The sequence below is a fragment of the Pleurodeles waltl genome, chromosome 1_1 (assembly GCF_031143425.1).
Source record: "Pleurodeles waltl isolate 20211129_DDA chromosome 1_1, aPleWal1.hap1.20221129, whole genome shotgun sequence".
NCBI classification, from domain to species: Eukaryota; Metazoa; Chordata; class Amphibia; order Caudata; family Salamandridae; genus Pleurodeles; species Pleurodeles waltl.
In genome coordinates this window covers 399,127,040-399,149,418 of record NC_090436.1, presented here as the reverse complement: position 1 = coordinate 399,149,418, position 22,379 = coordinate 399,127,040, and the positions used below count along the sequence as shown (strand labels likewise).

Sequence of the window (22,379 nt, the reverse complement as noted above, 5' to 3'; positions counted from 1 at the left end):
AACAAAGGATGACAACATACTGGTGAAACAATAGATGAGTTTGTTGAAAGACTTGACGCACATATTAAACATTGCAAGTTCTGTGACTTTACCGGTGATTAAGTCACGCGCCTCAGAATCAATGATGGCTACCTTTCAGATTCTTTAAAAGGCGCATGTCGAGAGAGCCACTGAGACCAAGCAAAATCAATTGTTGTCAGGTTTGTCGTACAAAAGGTTCTCCAACATAAGACGATGGGTATGTGCTAATGGTGTTCACCAAAAGATGGCGTGCCCATTTGGGATTAGCTGCCTGTGAAGACGACGAAAGTTCAAAAACAACTCACCAAATAAAGCGCAAAACTTCTTTTGGACAATGTCCCAGAATAACCTCACCCTCATATTTTTCATCAGACAGTGGGGTGTCAATTAATATGCCAGTGTAAAAAAAAAATCAACAGTTTCTTGCCATGCCTCACTCCTTCAGACACGAAGGTATGCACCAGCTTCTAAACCGCTATAAAACCATGAATCGTTCACAGCAGCAATGCAACACAAAACAATATCAGTACTAGCCACCATTCATGTCCTACAAGGAACCTCATCTAGTGCAGGTCTACTGAGTTTTGCCATATCAACTGAATAACCTCCTGTTTCGTGTTTGGGAAAACTCAAGAAAATGAAAGTTCAACTTTATATCAATGAAGATGTTCTTCGGGTCGTCCAACGGCACCACAGAGTTGCTTTTCATCTGCATGAAAGAGAAAACATTGGCAACACTTTTGAAACATGACATCATTGAACGTTCCACAGGCTCCACGCCATGGGTTTCCAGCATAGTAGATGTGCCAAAAAGGGACAGTAGTGGAGCAGTGCACATTTGTGTTGATATGCACCAACTAAACAGAGCTAATGAGAGGGAAACAAAAGACACCCTGGTCACCATATAGCAGATATGATCATGCAACTGAATGGAGCTAAAGGTTTTTTCTGTCTTGACCTAAACAGAGGGTAGCACCAACTCGAGTTATAAGAGAACTGCAGATTATATTACCACTTTTTCTACTCATGTTGGTTTGTGCAGATACAAGAGACTCCGTTTTGGAGAATCTTCAGCTGCTGAGATATTTCAGGATGTTATTCGCAGAGTAAATCCAACCTGTTGCACATGCTAATTACCGTGACAACATACTGGTCTTTGGGAGAGCCCAGAAAGAACACAACAAAGCCCTCATCCAATCGTGACAGTTACTTGCTGTAAGGAAATGCCTCCTTGGCATGGTTACCCCCTGACTTTTTGCCTTTGCTGATGCTATGTTTTGAATTGAAAGTGTGCTGAGGCCTGCTAACCAGGCCCCAGCACCAGTGTTCTTTCCCTAACCTGTACTTTTGATTCCACAATTGGCACACCCTGGCACCCAGATAAGTCCCGTGTAACTGGTACCCCTGGTACCAAGGGCCCTGATGCCAGGGAAGGTCTCTAAGGGTTGCAGCATGTATTATGCCACCCTAGAGACCCCTCACTCAGCACAGACACACTGCTTACCAGCTTGTGTGTGCTAGTGAGAACAAAATGAGTAAGTCGACATGGCACTCCCCTCAGGGTGCCATGCCAGCCTCTCACTGCCTATGCAGTATAGGTAAGACACCCCTCTAGCAGGCCTTACAACCCTAAGGCAGGGTGCACTATACCATAGGTGAGGGCACCAGTGCATGAGCACTGTGCCCCTACAGTGTCTAAGGATAACCTTAGACATTGTAAGTGCAGGGTAGCCATAAGAGTATATGGTCTGGGAGTCTGTCAAACACGAACTCCACAGCACCATAATGGCTACACTGAAAACTGGGAAGTTTGGTATCAAACTTCTCAGCACAATAAATGCACACTGATGCCAGTGTACATTTTATTGTAAAATACACCACAGAGGGCACCTTAGAGGTGCCCCCTGAAACCTAACCGACTATCTGTGTAGGCTGACTGGTTCCAGCAGCCTGCCACACTAGAGACATGTTGCTGGCCCCATGGGGAGAGTGCCTTTGTCACTCTGAGGCCAGTAACAAAGCCTGCACTGGGTGGAGATGCTAACATCTCCCCCAGGCAGGAGCTGTAACACCTGGCGGTGAGCCTCAAAGGCTCACCCCTTTGTCACAGCACCGCAGGACACTCCAGCTAGTGGAGTTGCCCGCCCCCTCCGGCCCCGGCCCCCACTTTTGGCGGCAAGGCCGGAGAAAATAATGAGAATAACAAGGAGGAGTCACTGGCCAGTCAGGACAGCCCCTAAGGTGTCCTGAGCTGAGGTGACTAACTTTTAGAAATCCTCCATCTTGCAGATGGAGGATTCCCCCCAATAGGATTAGGGATGTGACCCCCTCCCCTTGGGAGGAGACACAAAGAGGGTGTACCCACCCTCAGGGCTAGTAGCCATTGGCTACTAACCCCCCAGACCTAAACACGCCCTTAAATTGAGTATTTAAGGGCTTCCCTGAACCTAAAGATTTAGATTCCTGCAACTAACAAGAAGAAGGACTGCTGAGCTGAAAAACCCCTGCAGAGGAAGAACAGAAGACACCAACTGCCTTGGCCCCAGACTTACCGGCCTGTCTCCTGCCTTCCAAAGAACCCTGCTCCAGCGACGCTTTCCAAAGGGACCAGCGACCTCTGAATCCTCTGAGGACTGCCCTGCTTCGAAAAAGACAAGAAACTCCCGAGGACAGCGGCACTGCTCCAAAAGAACTGCAACTTTGTTACAAGGAGCAGATTTAAAGACCCCTGCAACTCCCCGCAAGAAGCGTGAGACTTGCAACACTGCACCCGGCGACCCCGACTCGACTGGTGGAGAACAACCAACTCAGGGAGGACCCTCCGGCGACTCTACAACTGTGAGTAACCAAAGTTGTCCCTCCTGAGCCCCCACAGCGACGCCTGCAGAGGGAATCCCCAGGCTCCCCCTGACCGTGACTGTCTGAACTCCATTTCCCGACGGCTGGGAAAGACCCTGCACCCGCAGCCCCCAGCCCCTAAAGAAACGGAACTTCTGTGCAGGAGTGACCCCCAGGAGGCCCTCTCCCTTGCCCAGGTGGTGGCTACCCCGAGGAGCCCCCCCCTTGCCTGCCTGCATCGCTTAAGAGACCCCTTAGTCTCCCATTGAAAACTAAAGGAAACCCGACGCTTGTTTGCACACTGCACCCGGCCGCCCCCGCGCTGCTGAGGGTGTACTTTCTGTGTGGACTTGTGTCCCCCCCGGTCTGCCCTCCAAAGACGCGGGTACTTACCTGCTGGCAGACTGGAACCGGGGCACCCCCTTCTCTCCATTATAGCCTATGTGTTTTGGGCACCTCTTTGACCTTTGCACCTGACCGCCCTGAGCTGCTGGTGTGATAACTTTGGGGTTGCTCTGAACCCCCAACGGTGGGCTACCTTGGACCAAAAACTGAAACCTGTAAGTGACTTACTTACCTGTGAAAACTAACAATAACTTACCTCCCCCAGGAACTGTGAAAATTGCACTGTGTCCACTTTTAAAACAGCTTATTGTGTTTTATGTAAAAAGTATACATGCTAAAGTAATGATTCAAAGTTCCTAGAGTACTTACCTGCAATACCTTTCAAAAGAGCTATTACATGTAAAATTTGAACCTGTGGTTCTTAAAATAAACTAAGAAAATATATTTTTCTATAACAAAACCTATTGGCTGGATTTGTCTCCGAGTGTGTGTACCTCATTTATTGTCTATGTGTATGTACAACAAATGCTTAACACTACTCCTTAGATAAGCCTACTGCTCGACCACACTACCACAAAATAGAGCATTAGTATTATCTCTTTTTGCCACTATCTTACCTCTAAGGGGAACCCTTGGACTCTGTGCATACTATTCCTTACTTTGAAATAGTGCATACAGAGCCAACTTCCTACATTGGTGGATCAGCGGTGGTGTACAAGACTTTGCATTTGCTGGACTACTCAGCCAATACCTGATCACACGACAAATTCCAAAAATTGTCATTAGAAATAGATTTTTGCAATTTGAAATTTTTCTAAATTCTTTAAAGTCCTGCTAGGGCCTTGTGTTAGTCCCTGTTAGCATTTCTTTTAGAGTTTAAAAGTTTGTTAAAAGTTTGAATTAGATTCTAGAACTAGTTTTAGTTTCTTAAAAAGTATTCCAATAATAATGTCTAGTACAGATATGAATGTGGTGGAACTCGACACCACACCTTACCTCCATCTCCAGATGAAAGAGCTAAGGTCACTCTGTACAATAAGAAAAATAACAATGGGCTCCAGACCTACCAAACTACAGCTCCAGGAGCTGTTGGCAGAGTATGATAGAGCCAACCCCTCTGTGGATGGCAACACAGAGGATGATGATAGTGACTTGGAGGGTGATTCCCCCCCACCAGTCCTATCTAGGGAGAACAGGGCTTCTCAAGCCCTGACTCCAACAATAATAGTCAGAGATGCTGGCTCCCTCACAGGAGGGACCAGCACCTCTGAAATCACTGAGGATAACTCCAGTGAAGAGGACATCCAGTTAGCCAGGATGGCCAAAAGATTGGCTTTGGAAAGACAGATCCTAGCCATAGAAAGGGAAAGACAAGAGATGGGCCTAGGACCCCTCAATGGTGGCAGCAACATAAATAGGGTCAGAGATTCTCCTGACATGTTGAAAATCCCCAAAGGGATTGTAACAAAATATGAAGATGGTGATGACATCACCAAATGGTTCACAGCTTTTGAGAGGGCTTGTGTAACCAGAAAAGTGAACAAATCTCACTGGGGTGCTCTCCTTTGGGAAATGTTCACAGGAAAGTGTAGGGATAGACTCCTCACACTCTCTGGAAAAGATGCAGAATCTTATGACCTCATGAAGGGTACCCTGATTGAGGGCTTTGGATTCTCCACTGAGGAGTATAGGATTAGATTCAGGGGGGCTCAAAAATCCTCGAGCCAGACCTGGGTTGACTTTGTAGACTACTCAGTAAAAACACTAGATGGTTGGATTCAAGGCAGTGGTGTAAGTGATTATGATGGGCTGTACAATTTATTTGGGGGAACCCTTGGACTCTGTGCATACTATTCCTTACTTTGAAATAGTGCATACAGAGCCAACTTCCTACACTGGCTGATGCAGGTCTCACTTTAAATGCAGCAGAATGTGAATTTCACAATACCAAAACAGGTTTTTGGGCACATGTTCTCTGATGAGGGAAATTACACTGTGAGTGTGTGAATTTTCTAATATGTTTACTAATGACTTTGGTATACTAAACGCATAATGAATTAACGTGTAAAATGGGAGCCTTTTGAAAATGGTCACCACAGTTCATTTTTCTGTTCCTAACTGAGCAAAATTCTAACTGAATGTTGTTGTATTTTTCCATAATTCAATGCTTACATAAATGTGCATGCAGTGTTTTAATAGATATGTCCACAGCTACCCCTAGCGGGTTGCTGCATTATGTCTTACAAGGTTATATTTTAACTGAACATTGCTTAAGCTGAGTGTTCTATTGTTTGAGAATGTTACTAATACGTGATTTTTTCCTCGAGGATGGAAATGGAGTTTGTTACGGTAAAAGTTTCTTCCTGCAAAGAAAAGTTTGGACGAGATGAACAATGGAGCTACAGACGAGACGGAAGAGGAAAAGATACTGTTGAGAGAATGTTCTAATTTATGTAGTATTGTCGTATTTTAGGTTATCAATTTAGTTTTCGATTGGCTAAAAGCGTAACTACCCCATGAATTGACCAATCATAAGCTTTTTAGAGATTAGTATAACAACTGGAGTAGGATTCTCCTTTAGTCAGAGATGAGAGAGGATGAGGCAGATGATTAGATGATGAGACGAGAGAAAGACGAGCTGATGGTTCGAGTCGTATTAGCAGTGTGAGTTAAGGTGTCGTTAGGCCTGATTTTCTGAAGACATATCTAATGGTGTCCCCTTGCTGAAGTAGACTACTTGTTACTATCGGATTCGGTAATGTAGGTCATTGTAATGCTATGTGTGTTTCTTTTGCTTTCCAGGTACCAGCTGCAACTTATAAATTGATTGCTGCATATTAATAATAATTTTGATAACCCGAGTTGAAGAGTTTTTCAAAATTAGTGTTACTAAATTCTTTTTACATGAAGCACAACACTTAATGCTAATTTGTGGTTAGCGAGGGTAATAATTCAGAGTGCTCATGGTTTTATATTGACATCTTTTGAGTGTTGTACTAATGTATACTTTGCCATTATTACCAGTTCTATTATTAATAACTGTATTACTTTTGGAGATAGATTGTTTGATTGTTTTAATTAAATTGAGATATATATGACGTTCTAATCAACCATTATTAATTCTGTATGCTTACCATTTGTGTTCGAGTTATTTTTGTGACATTGGCATTGATAATCTAGGGAAATAAATTTTCTAATTCTTCATAATAAATTAGTGTGGTTATAGTTTGAGGTTAAATATCTTGAATAGGTCTATTATTGTTGATGTTCACATTACTCATTGATGACATCCCCTCAAACCTATGTCGCTTCAATCCACCGACCTCTAGCGCAGAATCCAATATTCAGTATAAATAGCTAGGATTCCGTGGTGCTGCAGCAACGCCAGATCCAGACAAGGTGCAAGCAAAGTCATCTGCTTCATCCCCACCCCTTACCATGCTGAGATCCATTCAAGGCATGGACAGTAACTGCTCAAGATACATCTGCAATTTTGCCACAGTGACTGCCCCATTGAGAGACTTGACAAAGCAGAACGTTCCTTTTAAGTGGTCTCCAGAAGGCGATCAGTTTCAAAAACACATAAAACATGCACTTGAGAATGCAACTGCAATGGCCTACTTTGACCCCAAGCTTCATACCGAAGTCACCGTAGATGCGAGCCCAGTGGGGCCGGAGGCAATCCTTGCTCAACACAACGGCCATCTGAATGCTCAAAGACACATTGTGGCCTATGCCAGTCGAAGGCTGTATGAAAAACAACATGCCTACTCTCAGCCAGAGGACAGTCTGGCTGTGGTTTGGGCCTGTGAACATTTCCTCTATGGGAAATGATTTATGTCATCACGGAACACTAGACGTTGCTCACTATTTTTGTTGGGGCCAGCACACCAGCAGCTCTATCTGTGGACCAAATCATTGCTGCCACCACACAGACCAAGCCGTGACTATTGTCAAAGAAGTAATTGAGAGTGTCATGGATGACGCGCACAGCCTTTGGCTGATGATACTGAATTCCAAAAGTTTAAAACGTATAGCATGAGCTGGCTGACACACGAGAAGGCATAATACTGAGAGGCTTGAGAATTGCCAATCCAGGAAACTAAGGCAACGTGTCATCCAGTTAGCCCACGAAAGACATCATAGCATTTTAGCCACCTAAAGAGCTTTGAGACAGCATGTTGTTCCTTTGACAAGAAGAGCAAGTAGAAAAGGAACTGAAAGCATGCCACATCTGCATTTGCCTGTCTCCCCAAGGTGACGCAACACCCAGTGACTATGTCTGAACGTCCTACTCCCGCCTGGGAGAGAGGCGCAGCAGACTTCTTAGGACCATTATGAGATGGACAGCATCTCATGGTAGTCAGATGAATATTCCTGTTTTCCTTTGGTGGAAACACTGTCCTCGATAACTGATGATACATTCATAGAAAGGCTTGATGGTATCTTTAATTTGGGTAGCCCCAAATCTGAGAATGGCTCATCCTTAAACAGCAAAGAGTTTCTTGTGTGACTCAACGTCAAACACCAAGAGTATACCCCATGGCCGCAAGCGTATAATGTTGTTGAAAGGTTTTTAGGCATCGTCAAGAGGGTAATTCAACGAGTGCCCATGGATGAAATCGATTTGAGCCACTCTATGTGACCGACCCTCCGGGCCTATCGATCAACTCCTCTACTCTACAATTGGTGAGAGCCCAGCTATGTGAGAACCCTGCTTGGGAGAGCCATCAGAGCAAAACTACCTCAATGGACATCAGATCGACCAGTGAATGTTGACAAACTCCTTGACACCAACGTTACTCATAAGAGCAAAATGAAAGCATATGCTGATTAGCGACAACACGCCCAGGAAACAGTCTTTGACACAGGAGACTAGGTACTGGTAAAGCAGCAACAGAAATGAAAGACTGGCACCCCTTTTGCCACTGACTTGTTACAGGTGGTGGCGTGCAAGTGGCACATGGTGACAGCACATCGTCCTGGGAAGTCCATCACTTTGGACACATCACACTTTAAACACCAACCTCAACACTCACTAGCTCCTGCAGCTACAGTGGAGGCGACCTCACCCGGAGGTCCAGCTTCTGAGTCTGTGTCACTGCTGCCTGATACAGGTGGATCTTGATCACCCGAGCCAGCAGACAAGTGTGGGCTCCTTGCAGACTGAGGAGATGTGATTCCAAATGATGCCTGCCACCTTTAATTTAACAAATGGGAAGATTTAGCATATTGTTACTATACGCACTAGGACCCTTGTTGTGGGCGAACTCTGAACAGGAACTACAACCTATGCAGGAGAGGAGTAAGGGTGTGGTTCTGGGAAATATGACGTAAAGCGCAGTGTATGAATGGATGTTGGAGAATAAAGACTTGCTCAACCACAGCTCCTGTGTGTAGCGCAATCTATTTGCATGCTTCAGGGCTGGTGAAGACACTACACAGGCATTGTCAGAAACTCTGGCAGCTGCTGTGTGGCATACATTTCGAAGTCTATTACAAATTTCAGAGACGGGAAACGCCCGGAGCAAGGATGTCATTTACATCGCAAGCGGAACAATGCTTGCCGGAACACAGGGTGTCTTCTCTGCCTTAACCACGCATGTGCTGAACAACGCACATGCGTGGTTAAGGCACAGAAAAAGGGAGAGTGCATTGGGAGAGGACGCGCCAGGTAAGTGGGGCTGGGGGAGTTGGGCCATTTTTTTTAATGAGGCGTGGTAGTTATGTTTTTAGGGCAGGTGGGGGGTTGGGGTAGTAGTGTTTTAGGGCAGGTGGTGGGTCAGGGCACTTGTGTTTTTAGGACGGGTGGGGGCGGGGTAGTTATGTTTTTAAGGCGGGTGGTGGTAGGGGGGTTGGGATACTTGTGTTTTTAGGGCGGGTGGTGCATTTTTTTTTTATTTCATGGGCAGGAGTTGGAATAGTTATGTTTTTAGGGCAGGTGGTGGGGGGGTCGGGATACTTGTGTTTTTAGGGCAGTTGCTGTAGTTACATTTTTAGGGCGGGTAGCGCAATTTTTTTTTTACAGGGAAGGGGCGGAATAGTTATGTTTATGGGCAGTTGGTGGGGGTGGGTCGGGATAGTTTTTTTTTTTTTTTAAGGGCAGGTGGGGGGACGGGGTAGTAGTGTTTTTTTGGGCAGGGGTCAGGTAGTTAAGTTGTTAGGGCAGTTATGTTTTTAGGGCGGTGATGCCTTTTCTTTTTAAGGGCCGGGTGGCTATGTTTCTTAGGGCAGGTGGGTGAGGGGGGTCAGGATAGTAGTGTTTTTAGGACGGGTGAGGGAGGGGTAGTTTTGTTTTTAGGGCAGGTGGTGGGGGGCCATGTTAGGGCGGGTCATGTTTTTAGGGCGGGTGGTACCATTTTTGTTTTTAAGAGGCAGGGGTCGGAGTAGTTATGTTTTTAGCGCAGGTGGTGGGGGGGTCAGGATAGTTATGTTTTTAGGGACAGTGTGGTAGTTATGTTTTTAGGGTGGGTGGTGGGGGTAGTAATTTTTTTAGGGCAAGTGGTGCCACTTTTTTTTTTTTTTTTAAAGATGTGGAGACTCAGGGTAGTTATGTTTTTAGGGCTGGTGGGGGGCTCGGGTTGTGTTTTGAGGGCACGTAGGGGGGTCAGGGTACTTGTGTTTTAAGGGGCGGGGTTAGGTAGTTATGTTTTTAGGGTGGGTGGGGGTATGGCATGCTAGAACCACTCATGCCGTTCCACACATGCCTTAACTAGACATGCTTTTATAATGAAAAGTCGCTGTAAAGGCATGTGTGGAAACAACGCAGTTGTTGTTCCGACTGCGTTGTTCAGGCATGCGTGGTTCTCGTGTTAGTTGTTCCATCATACATTCTTCAGAAGCGTGTTAGTAATTCTCTTCCTGCTCAGACAGATGAGTACACCTCGTAGCAGGTCCAATCACCAGCCACCAAAAAGGCAATGGGACAACTAAAGATGGTTGTGCTGAAGAAGCAGTAGCCTGTCTGCTAAATCCATGCAGCTGACAAGAACGAGGACAATAAGCCTTGCATGTGTAATGTTCTCAATTTGGAGGCCTCTAGCAATTGAGATGTATTGGGTAAAAGAGAGGAATGCGTCGCCCATGCCAGTGATCAGAGACAGGCAGCATGAAGCAGACACCAAATGGCTAAAGTAAGAAAATGCCAACTTTCTGTAAGAGACATTATGAGAATTACAATTTAAAATCCAACCATAAGTTGTGATTTTAAATTACGATTCCAGAGACAAACTAGAAAAACGTATCTCTTCCAGATCATGAATTTTACCCTTCATCTTTTCTGAGATAAACATTTGTTTTTATGTTTAGCTTGACAGCAAAACGGTCAGCATCCCTAAATTATGTGAGCAACTGACAAACAGATGTAAAAAAACAGTACTGAGAGGGGGACTTTGGCTCTGCCCTTATACACTTTGGGTACCTTCAGCATAGCATTTGATTAGACAAAATCTGTGTATTTCAGCCTAAAAAGATGGCCTGTTGCACTGCTACTGGATCTCTAGGGATTTACCCGCACCAAATAGGGTCAAGACGTTCAAACAATGTGACAGTGTGCACAAGGGAACTCTCAATATTGCTGCAACACATCAGAAGGGCTAGAGATATATTTTTCTTTTATGTCTATGCCATGCCTACTACTTTTTTTAATAAGCCTTTCTTTCACTCTTTAAGCCCCTCACCCCCTTCCATGCAGGAAGAATATTTGTATATGTATGTTTCACTAATCTTAGCTATCCATTAGCAAGAGAAAAAACAAATCAAAATGGGTTCTGTGATCACTTGTGCATAAAATGGCCATGTAAGACTGAAGTTCAGTTGTACATATCTGAACAACCTTGCAAAGCTGCTGCAGCAATGGTTTGTGTACCGGTTAGTAAGGAAGGCATGACTGAGGTCCTGAGCAGACCCAGAGGTTATATGGGTGTCTGCGGTGAGAGCCTATTGCAATTTAAGAAACAAATTTACAATTGGAATCCTACATTCATTGCTTAAACACACACATACTGGGTTTTACTATATTAAATGCAGCAGAGCAATTCGCATTGGTATTAATATATCGCTTGCAGTTCAGAATCGGAGTACCGCTTTACTCCTTTGGGTTTAGGCTGAACAAAAGTGAACTGGATTCCAACTTAATTTCCTATCACTTCTATGCACTTTTCTTTACTGAACACAATTATTCTGTTAATTTACCCTTGTGAGCCACGGAATGGTGATTGATCTCACTTTCATGTTGCACTGTGAAGCAGCGGTCATTGTTTGCGGAATTCTCAGGAAACACACAAACAATCATGATGGAGGGAGGTATCACAACCTTTAAAACAAAAGAACAAAATGGTTTAACATTAGTGATCACAAAGAACTAAAATCCTACTATGCGTAGCCCTTTTAAGTTTGTCAGGGTACTTGCCAAGCATTTCCACATGTTTTTAATTGTAAATAGTGTATTGGGCTGCTCACAACTGTATAAAACAAACAAGTCTATTGTAAACTAGAAAATACATTTGAAGCTACTAAAGATTTAAACAATGTATTTGCAAAATGCAGCATTTATTCTCTCATCAGCAGAAGAGAACCTGCATTGCTTTTGCATCAGTTTACTTTTGGAGGTTATAACCAGTAATAAGCAGTATAAGGAACTGCTTTACCTTCTCAATCCTCCAAAAACAGAAAGCCTTAAAATCCATCCTACAAGGGAATTGAGAAGAATTTTTACTAAGAAAACTATAGAGAGGTTGTGGATGCCAATAAAACTGATTCACATCTCTACTTTCCAAGATAAGATGGTTATAATTTACAGACGAGAGAACCTATGTATTTATACAGACAAATAGAACATGACAATATATAAATGTACAATGTTGATACCTTTGTTGTGAACTCTGATGTAGTGACCAATACTTGTGCTGTATTTGGAAACTGTGACCTTCATCTTGAACCCTAGATCTCATCCTCTGTGCATACACCACGTTATCTAGGAACATGCATAACAGCCTGCTGATCGAGATCTTACACCTTAAAAAAACAAAAAATAAAAACATGTTGGATCTGCTAAGTATCCTATTAGGATAAAACAGCGGTTACTATTGCTAACTCCGTTATTTATTTATTTTTTTCAACTACAAACTGGATGTTTAACAAGAATGGAAATCAACAGACAAATCTGCATAAAGTTAAACAATCTAGTGTCTAACAGCAAAGCAGCAAAGGCAGGTTCCAATGAGAAATCCTGGCCTACTCAAGTAGTAAGCTGAGGCCATAGTGCCTGGCGTTCCTCAGAGCAAGTGTACGTATAGTACTTTAGCAGCACCAAAAAAAGCATTAAAGCTGAGAAACAAAAGAGACAATAGCCCCAAGCTAATCTAGAATAAAAAAATAAACACGTAATAAAATAGTAATAAAACAACAGAAATTAATCAAGGAGATCAGGAGTTAGATTTGTAAAGAAAATGGACAAAGTGACCAAAGGGGAGGGCTGAAGTCAATATTAGTTTATGGGGGACTACAATAGGTGACTAGTTCCCAGGCATATTGAGGCTGACTCGATGGAGGGTGGGTCAGGTAAAGTCTAAAGGGAGCAGGGGAGAGAGGTACCACTCAGTGAACAATTCATTATTTTGACTTTGGACCTGATTAGTAGTTTAGAAGAAGTGGGAAATCCACCAAAAGGTGGCAGCGGATGACTCCTTCCGCTCTGTTTAAAGTGTATAGACATCTATGCACTCTACATGGGGTAAACCAGAACATTTGTTGCTTTTTGGCAGATGCCCTACACAGAGACCAAACTCTAAATCAGGACTCAAGTCTTTCAAATGAAATTCAAAATCATCTAGAAGTAAGGTAAGACTGAGTCGGAGAAGTGCTCAAGAAGGCGTATTGACCAGGGCTGTACTGAAGCCTCAAGTTGTAGCACAAAAAAAAAAAAAAAAAAAAAAGCTCAGATTTGAACAAACGTGAAATGTGTAGTTGCTAAGGTCAGTAAACTGCCTTTCCCATCATGTGCTTTACATTGGGAGTTGGCACGTTATTGAATCTTCAATGGGGGCACAGCTCGCAGCAGGATTCAGGCGAAACTGACCAGCGTTCCATGAGATTGGAAAACTACCCAGAGTTTCACAGTAGGCTTGAACTTTACTCTGAAAATCTACAAGCTGTGCCAAAATACAAATTCTGCCTACCTAGAATGGGCATTCACTGGGTAGCTTCTGAACCTTGTCCCAATCCTCTGAAGTACTACTTCGCAGGATGCTGCATATCCTCACCTGGTCAAGTCTGAACCTCCAAAATTAACAAGCATTTGCAATGCAACGGGTCTCGCGTTTGCTCATGTTAGAGCTGATCGCGTTGTAAACTCCTAACCCGACTTTTCATCTATAGGCAAAAGTGCTTTTATGTAGGTAACCCGAAAAAGTGAAATTAACTGTGTAAAGCACTCGACTTCTGCTAAGCGAAATCGCGCTAGGAAAATAGAGAAAAAGTAGTCCACGATCCGACAGAAAACAGCGAGCCTCGCATGTTTTCTGTACTTGGTCGCTGCGCTCGAGGAGGGCTAGCCACCGGAAAAGGCATGACGTGTGCATGCCTTCCACTAAGGAAAGCATGCAGATTTTACTAGGCAAGCCCACGAACCAATGAAACACACTGACGTGACGTTGACAGGGCTCCGAGCCCTTTTCTAATAACTAAAGTGTCTTGCTGCGATACGCATGCAACGCAGGCTCGACCCTAAAAAGGGAAAGATTCTAGAAACCACTCTTCAGCTAAGGCCCAGCCGATGTCCAGGACATACCAGCCCCTTCTCTGAAAATGCACCTCTTGTCCTCTTTCTCTCCAGTGGCTTCAGGAGCCCAGTTTTGCCTTACACTTGAGAATACACTAGTCATTGAACAGAACGGAAAAAAACCACAAGATTAAAGTCCTTATGCAGCATAATTCCAAACAGTAAGAAGTGTTTGCCTGTCTTCTTCAAGTCTTGTATTGTCCAGATTTCTAGGCGGTTTAAATCTATCCTCACTAAGTTTCCAGTTCCAATTTTTCTGCACTTGATCTGAACGGTCAATGCAGTGAAAATGGACTTTCAGGCTGTTTCCAGGGCTAAATTACACTGTCAGTTTTATCTCATTAGATTCCTTAGCTAGGAAGCGTAATTAAAAAATGCATTACTGTACAACTTACAAACCCCGCAACCAACAAAAATCTCTCATACCCTAGAATATTCACATAAAGCAAGGAAACTGCCACCCCTAAAAATTCTTTACAATATACACAGCATATTACACTGCCTGCCTTGACTTGTAAGCAACCTTCAACACAGTAAGCCACCTTGAAGGTCCTTGTGACTTTCATAGGCTTCCACTAACAGGTCTCAACTGGCTCTTATCCTTCCTCACTAACCAGAAGCAGTTGGTAAGACTAGCCTCGCTCTTCTGACAATATACATCTCCTATGGTGTCCCTCAAGGACTCATCCTTTCACTGTTGTTCATTAACTTACTCACGGAGTTGATGAGAGAGCCCTGTTGGTGGAATCAATGATTAAAATCCATCAATATGCCATTAACAGTTATATTTAGAAACTAACTTTCTCCGTAATATTCTCACCCTCAAAATCCGCCTTAAAAAAACCTGCAAGACTAGATGGCAGCTAACTTTCTCGCTCAACCTTGATAAAAACCAAACTCATCCCCGAACACAAACACAATCACAAATTTTCTACGGACATATCAGGGGGGGGTGTCGTTTAACCAATCTGTCTTAAAGGCATCACACAACAGAAGCAGACAGAAAACCTCTCCTGTCAGTTAACAAAAAATAACCAGAAACCTTTCCTATCACCAACAAACATTTGCCTTGTGGCTCCAACCCTGATATTCTCGTGAATTAGTTATGGGCATACAAGTCTCACAGAAGTCCTAAAGGCTTCTCTTTCCCCACTCAAATCAGTCCTCCACTCTGCTGCTCACATACTTGTAGGCAACTGCTGCTATGTCCATACCACCCCAGTTCTAAGAGACTGACACAGAGTTCCCAACAAAGCTAGAATCAAGTTCAAAATAGTCCCTCCTTTCATGACTTGTCAACCTAAACTGCACTTCTAACTTAGTTCCTCATTCTCCTCCTACCCACAAGTCCCTTACCGCCTCCTACTCTTTCACTTCCTGCTTACCTGTTCCTTCTCTCCTTCTTCCAGTTACGAAAGTTCTCCTCATTAACCCAGGTCAGTCGCTGGCTAACTGCTGCACTACTGTAATGCCAGACTTATTCCTCTAAGTGTGCGCTGACAGGCCAGAGTAGCGCTACAATAAATGGAAGAATAAAGAAAGAAAATAAATGTAATGTCTCATGTCTCTGCTATGGTTCTCTTGACACCATCCTCTGTAGCACGCTAATTAAAAAATTTAAACCAGGTACCACTGTTTGGCAACACTTAGGGTAGTGGCACAATATTTGTCACTGGCTATTTTAATGCTCAGACCAACCAAAACCTGATACTCTGTTTCAAAGAAGTTAGAGCTGGTCAAAGATAGGAGCGACCTATCATGAAAGAACCTCGACAACATGACTACAAAAAATACAATTAAAAAAAAAAGTGAGAAGACCACCAAAACAAAAACCACCATCCTAACAGCATGAGTGGAGGACAAAGATGTTTTGAGGAGAGTTTTTACCATTAACTTGGATTGGTCCACTAGAGAATTACTGGTGGTTCAAAGTTGGGACCCAGCCTAAGCAGACATGCTGCTGGTTTGGTGCACGGGACAGAGGATTTTTAACGTATTCCGAGAGGGGCAGAGAAATGCATCTAAAGCAAATGTGCATGAACTTTCTCATCAGTGTTCATGTTTCTTGGGCAGTATTGCCTAGATTATATTGCAGGAACACCATTCTCTCTTTTTCACTTAATGATTAGTTTTCAAGTGTGGCAAGATCTTTTTAGGCACGGGCAGGTGGATGTTGCAAGAGTAGGCCAAACGTCACACCCTTGTTCCATATTGGGACTGTGTATGGTTAACAGCAGCTAGAACGGACTGCTTCAGTCTCTCTACTACGCAGTTTTGGTGCCAATAAGGTAGTTTTCCCTGGACTCAATTTAATTTACCTGCTAAAAAAAGATGATTTTTTATGCAGTACACTACACTGAACCAATCAAATACTCTCTTATGAGCAACACAGTCCCCTGTCTGCTTCCAGCAGAGGTGGGGGGGGGGGGGAGGTGCAGGGCATAAGGTCAAGTCGTAGCTAATTACACACAGTCGCAAACCTACACAAAAAACGGGACATGGCAGATATAAAAGTGAGTGTAAAGTCCTTCTTTTATGTCTGAACTGTCCCGGTTTTTGCTCCTTAAAATCTGGTCACCTATGCATGGGGGAAAGAATGCCTCTGGAGAAAGCACCCCCACGTCTGCCAGCACGACGGCGGGCACCCAGCGCGGGCAAGGGCGCAAGTGAGGCCCCTGAGGCCACCCGCCTCGAGCAAAACAGTGCAGCCCACCCTGCAGCGGAGAAACCTCCCACTGCCCCGCAGGCCACTACAGGGTCCCAGGGGCGGAAAAGTTAGGAGGAGCCCTGTGAGACCGAGAGCTGATGGGGGAAACACTCTACAGTTTGCGCGGAGTGGCCCCACCGACGCGAAGCATGCCGTTCCGACACCAAGCAATGCCGGGGTCAGTCGCCCCTGTCCCCAAGAAAAGAATGCGCCCCTCCTCCCCCAATAAACTACAAGAAAATGGGTGAAAGGAAGGGGGCAGGTGCTAACACGCACCCGTGGAGAAATAAAAATGCCCGGCACCGCCCCCGCCCTCACCCTCACTGCACTCCGTGCTGTTTGCCCCTTCTTCCCCGAGGCTGTACATATTTAAAAAAAACAAAAAGAAAGGTGAAAATACAAGAAAATGGCACTTACCTGCAGCATGCTCTCCTCACCGGCATCTGTTTAGACAAACGAGACCAGTAGGAAGAAAGACTGTCTTCAACCTAGAAAGGAGCGCCACAGTGGCATCTAGTGGCCAAAGGAAGGTACTGCAGCCTGTTTCTGTTTAAAAGGAAAACAAGCATGGAAGAAGGCAAGTCTACAGCAGCACCTCCAGAAAGTGACTGCTCCAGACCAACAGCGTGCCTGCGGACGGAAACGGCGCAGAAGATGGAAGCGACGGGGACGACGCTGCACAGTGAAGGAGATGACTGCAGCTGTCTCAGCCAAGCTGCAACGGTGAGGAATGGACTTAAGTGCCACGTGAGGCATGAAGAGAACGCGCATGGCCTGCGCAGCCCCTGGCAGACATCCGCCGCCACTACTGAAAGAACGCCACATGCCCCAGCAGCGATGGACATCACCGCAGGACAAGAAAGGGACATGCCAGGCGTTACCAAAGGACGCCCAGAGATTAAAAAAAAAAGAGACTATGGCCCTCATTCTGACCCTGGCGGTTTGTAACCGCCAGGGCAGAGGGCAGAGGAAGCACCGCCAACAGGCTGGCGGTGCTTCCGGGGCAATTCTGACCGCGGCGTAAAGCCGCGGTCAGAAAAGGGGAACCAGCGGTTTCCTGCCGGTTTTCCCCTGCCCCAGGGAATCCTCCATGGCGGCGCTGGGGATTCCGACCCTCTTCCCGCCAGCCTGTTCCTGGCGGTTTACACCGCCAGGAAGAGGCTGGCGGGAACGGGTGTCGTGGGGCCCCATTAAGATTTTCAGTGTCTGCAGAGCAGACACTGAAAATCGCGACGGGTGCCACTGCACCCGTCGCACCCCAGCAAATCTGCCGGCTCCATTCGGAGCCGGCTTCATCTTTGCTGGGGCTTTCCCGCTGGGCCGGCGGGCGATCTGCTTGAGATCGCCCGCCGGCCCAGCGGGAAAGTTGTGATCACCGCCGCGGTCATTTGACCGCGGTGCGGTGTTTGGGAGGTTTCCACCCGGCGGGCGGCGCCCGCCGGGGTCGGAATGACCCCCTATGTCACAAGAGTGCACAGAGCTGCACCAGAGAACGTGATGACACGGGCAAAGCCCACGAAGATGGAGAGAGCACCCGGGAACGTGACGTAGCGCACGGGACAAGAGACCATGTCAGCTGACCACACAAGGACAGAAGATGGCCACTGTTGGCCCATCAGTGAGCAGGTCATCAGAAATGACCGACCCTGCCAAAGCAGATGGAGGCAGGAGTGAGCGCCGCAACAGTGCAGCCTCGAGGCACAAGAGTGACGCCCCGAGTGAAGAGATGGAGGAAGAGAGCGGTGACCCTCCTGCCTGGGAGAGGTGCACCAAGAGGATCCGGTAACGGACCAGACTGGGAGAGGTCTGCCAGAAGAGCGGATCATGTCCTACCTGCAGGACTCAGCCTGTAAGAGGCTTCAACCGAGCAAGATGCACCAGAGAAGTAGCAGTGATAGGTCCATGTGACGCAGCATGCGACCTGTGGCACAAAGCCACATCAAGGACAGAGAGGAAGATGCACTGGCAGAGGTGCAGCGCAAGGTCCATGTGACGCAACATGCGACCTGTGGCACAACGCCACACCAAGGAGGAAAAAGAGAAGAGAGAGTGGCACGACGCTACAACAAGAAATGAGAAGAAGAGAGGAGTGTGACAGACCCGTCACACCACAGATCAACTCCATCACAGGTGTGGAAGCAGAAGGAAGTATAGTGACACAACTGAGGACTCGTGCGAGCAGATGAGAAGGTATCCATCAGCACAAGACAGTCACCTGGGTGAGCAGACGTCACTGAAGACAGTGATGCAGGTGGTCCCCCATGCTTCTCAGTGCGACCGTCCTGTCACTTGTCACCGGCTGCTTGGCTGCAATGGCATCCCTGTCGCCAACTGCACAGGCCACATGAGACCCGCCAGTGGCCACGATGTCCATCAAGTGGTCCTTCCACCGACGAAGACGCCGCCACCTGTTTGATCTGTAGAAGGATGGAAAACACATCACCATCATGATGAGGTGCATCACCCAAACACCGAAGGAGCACAGAGCCACCTGAGTGGAGCCAGTCAGTAAAAAGAACCCGAAGCTGACAAGGCATGTCTGGCAACGTAGAAACGTACTGTTTGAACACCTGCCATGAGCCCTGTGAACCGGACACCTGCCGGTGAGAGCAGACCAGATCATTTGGACCATCCACCCTTGGGGTTGCACAAGACATGGACATGGCCCTGTTGGGAGTTCAGAGAGACTCCTTTGGCGTTAAGTACGTTGGCCCGCACAGCCCACACAGTCCCGCGACAATCCAGGGGCAAGGGCCTCCAACGAATTCCTGTGAGAGCGGAATCTCGCTGTGAGAGAATGCATCTGAGACAGCTCCACGTCAGGCATCTGGAAGCACAGAGGTCTTCTATTGAGAGACTGGTCACCTGTAGACTTTGCACTATGGGCAGAGCACCTGAATCCAGATGGCTCGAGCAAGCTGACCCTGCATCAACCATCCTTGTGGCACCATTCGAGACTTGCATGTGGTCCTGTAGGCGGTTCCTCTGAGACGTCTTTGCTGGGCCTGCGATAGGCCGGCACAGTCCACACAGTCCAGTGGAAGCCTGCGAAAGGGCCTTGAGGAGACTCCTGCTTGATGGAGGTCTGGCACGAGGTGCCCCAGGCCGTCACGTCATCTGCAGTCTTAGGAGGTAGACAATCTCCAGAGCCAGAATGCCATCTAGAACTGTGTACAGTGGACTCCCCACTGCTCCAGATGCACCTGCATCAGAAACTCTAAATAGACTTTGACAACGTGAGCCCAGACGGGACCGGATCGACAATATCCAGCGAACTGTGAGGTCGTGGACAAGCGACTGAAGTATCCGGTCTTCATCCACACAGTGTTCGTGCCCAGCTGTACCTGGTTAAATCATGGACTCGTGCTGAGGTGTCCGGGTGCTCTCAGCAGCATCATGTCCACTGCAATTCTGCAGTCTGCCTTTTTGAGTCCGAGAGACTGATTGTGGTGCTTTGTTATTGTTTTCTTTTACAGGTTGGACTTTGTTTGGTTCCTCAATAAAGTTTGGGAGGGATGTAGAGTCCAGCTGGACTCGTTCTAGTGTTTCTGCCAGCCACTCTGCTGAGGGCTGGTCTTACATGTACACCCCACACCCACCCAACACAGGCGTCACCAGCCAGGTGACCCTGCCAATAAAAGGGGCCGTGCGCACGTGCACGAGGCCAGTTCATAGCACCCAGCTACTGTGTCTGCGTCTCTGATTTCCGTAGCATGAGGGCCTAGGGCCCCCAACACTACAGAAGCAACGTGAACAGCAACAAAACAGAAAAACGTTTAAACTTTTTGGAAAAATCATTTACTGCAACGTACACCAAAAGACGCATAAAAGCGAAACTTATCCAACTTAAACCCCATGGTAAAAACTCACCCGATGCTGCGTCACCCTCTAACACCACCGGAAAGAGGAAGTGAGGATAATTTTCAAATGAGGCCCTAAGCCAGCCCACACAATGACGTGGATAGGCTTCGTGAACAGTTCTTTACTATCGCATGGAACGGTCGAAAAAAGTCAAGAACGGAAAAAAATTAGTGTGACGCAAAATCGAGAAGGACAAATGGGTGTCTAGGCATCAAGGGTATGTATAAAATTTGAACTGAAGTGTTTCTAAGGACCGCCTAGGTTTCTTGAGAAAAGAAATAGAAGAAAGACTATATTTCTGCACAGTCAAATAAAATCAAACAAAACCCTTGTAATGATGTCCTGCCGGTCTAGTGGCCCATGAGGTGTATTGTGTCAACCCGAATGTGGGAGCTCTTCCCAGCATGGTAGGCAGACAGGGGTATAAAGAAACAGGGAAACAACTGCATAGTCTGTTCTGCACTGTGACTAAAGCAGTGTTTTTGAGTAATTCATTGAGTGAGGGCCCATTTTACAGTGGTGCGCCACAGTGGGTGTGTGACCTGCTAAATTAGGCCAAGGTGACACATAATAGGGCAGTGACATCTACCACCCTCAGAGATCGACTTGGATCGTTTTACTCAGAGAGGAGTAATAACATCATCCAATCAAACCATGAGAACCAATAGTCATCAATAACAATATTTAATAAGCAGTAGGTAATTTATACACACCATGCCCTATGTGGTCTTGAATCACCACACCAATTTAATAAAATTCAAACATTTATTGCCCTTATTTGAACAATGCTAAGGTCACGTAATTCAGCAAAACTAAATTATAGCAAAAAGGAGACAACACAGGCTGTCCAAAGTGTCTGAATAATGTCAATCTAATAAGAACAATTATCATTAAACACTCCAAAAGAATTATACAAAATAGCAACAGAATTATTTGAGAAATAGCAACAGATTTCATTAGTTGTGCAGTTGAATCAATCATAATCAATTAATAAACATTAAATTCAGTTACTGAGTTGGACATCCTGACTACCAAATTCTAATTCGAAAAGCATGTGTGGGGCTGAGCTTAATCACATGGAAAAATGACAACTAAGACAAAAAATAATTTGGAAAAAACATATAACTACTATGGTGCTTACAACAATATGTGGTTGGATTTCTAAAGGAAAACCTCCAAAGGGAAAACAAATGCACATTGGTTATACCTCTCCTCGATGAGAGAGCAGTTAGCAGAGCCTTGGTCAGCGGAGCACAAGAAACAGCAGGCCTTCAGCGATCAACATCAGGAGCATGGAAAGGGCAGCAGTCCTCTATTGTTGGGCCTAATACATCTGAACTGTTAAAATCCAGACAGGAACTCAACAGAACTGAAAATGAAAGGAACTGTACAGAACAGAAGTGGAAAGAAAACTGAACGGAACTGAAACTTGAAAGAAACTGAACTGAACTGAATTGGAAGAAGCTGAACTGACATCATTCAAAACTGCCTATTTAAAGTCTCAAACATAACTAGCTAATCTTCTATTGGACAAGACTATGAGATGTGAAAGTGAGCAACCAATTGGATTAAGGCTTTTCTTTAGTTGTATCTTTCTTCATTCTTCTTACACTCCTCTTCGGTAGGCCGCAAAATATTAACCCCTTCGCTGCCAGGCCTTTTCCCCCTCCTGTGCCGAGCCTTTTTTGGCTATTTGTGGCAGTTCGCACTTAGGCCCTCATAACGTTTTGTTCACATAAGCTACCCATGCCAAATTTGCGTCCCTTTTTTCCAACATCCTAGGGATTCTAGAGGTACCCAGACTTTGTGGGTTCCCCTGAAGGAGAC

General features: G+C 45.7%; 1 long non-coding RNA gene and 1 other non-coding gene across 7 annotated transcripts in view; both read right to left on the bottom strand.

The window, feature by feature from the left end:
• LOC138284576 (uncharacterized) overlaps nucleotides 1-17,194 on the bottom strand; it is a 77,217-nt gene extending 60,023 nt beyond the window's left edge. For 5 of the 6 annotated variants that reach the window (XR_011201423.1, XR_011201418.1, XR_011201422.1 and 2 more), the window contains exons 1-3: nucleotides 17,109-17,194; nucleotides 12,073-12,219; nucleotides 11,398-11,518 (exon numbers count right to left, since the gene is read on the bottom strand). This is a non-coding gene — a long non-coding RNA (uncharacterized lncRNA). Of the gene's footprint in view, nucleotides 1-11,397; nucleotides 11,519-12,072; nucleotides 12,220-15,369; nucleotides 15,500-17,108 lie in introns of all 6 variants that reach the window. The other variant, XR_011201420.1, reaches the window with a different exon arrangement.
• On the bottom strand, nucleotides 11,743-11,867 carry LOC138292314 (small nucleolar RNA SNORA47). Its single transcript, XR_011202650.1, has one exon. It is a non-coding gene; the product is annotated as a small nucleolar RNA SNORA47 (small nucleolar RNA).
• Nucleotides 17,195-22,379: the final 5,185 nt, after the last annotated feature.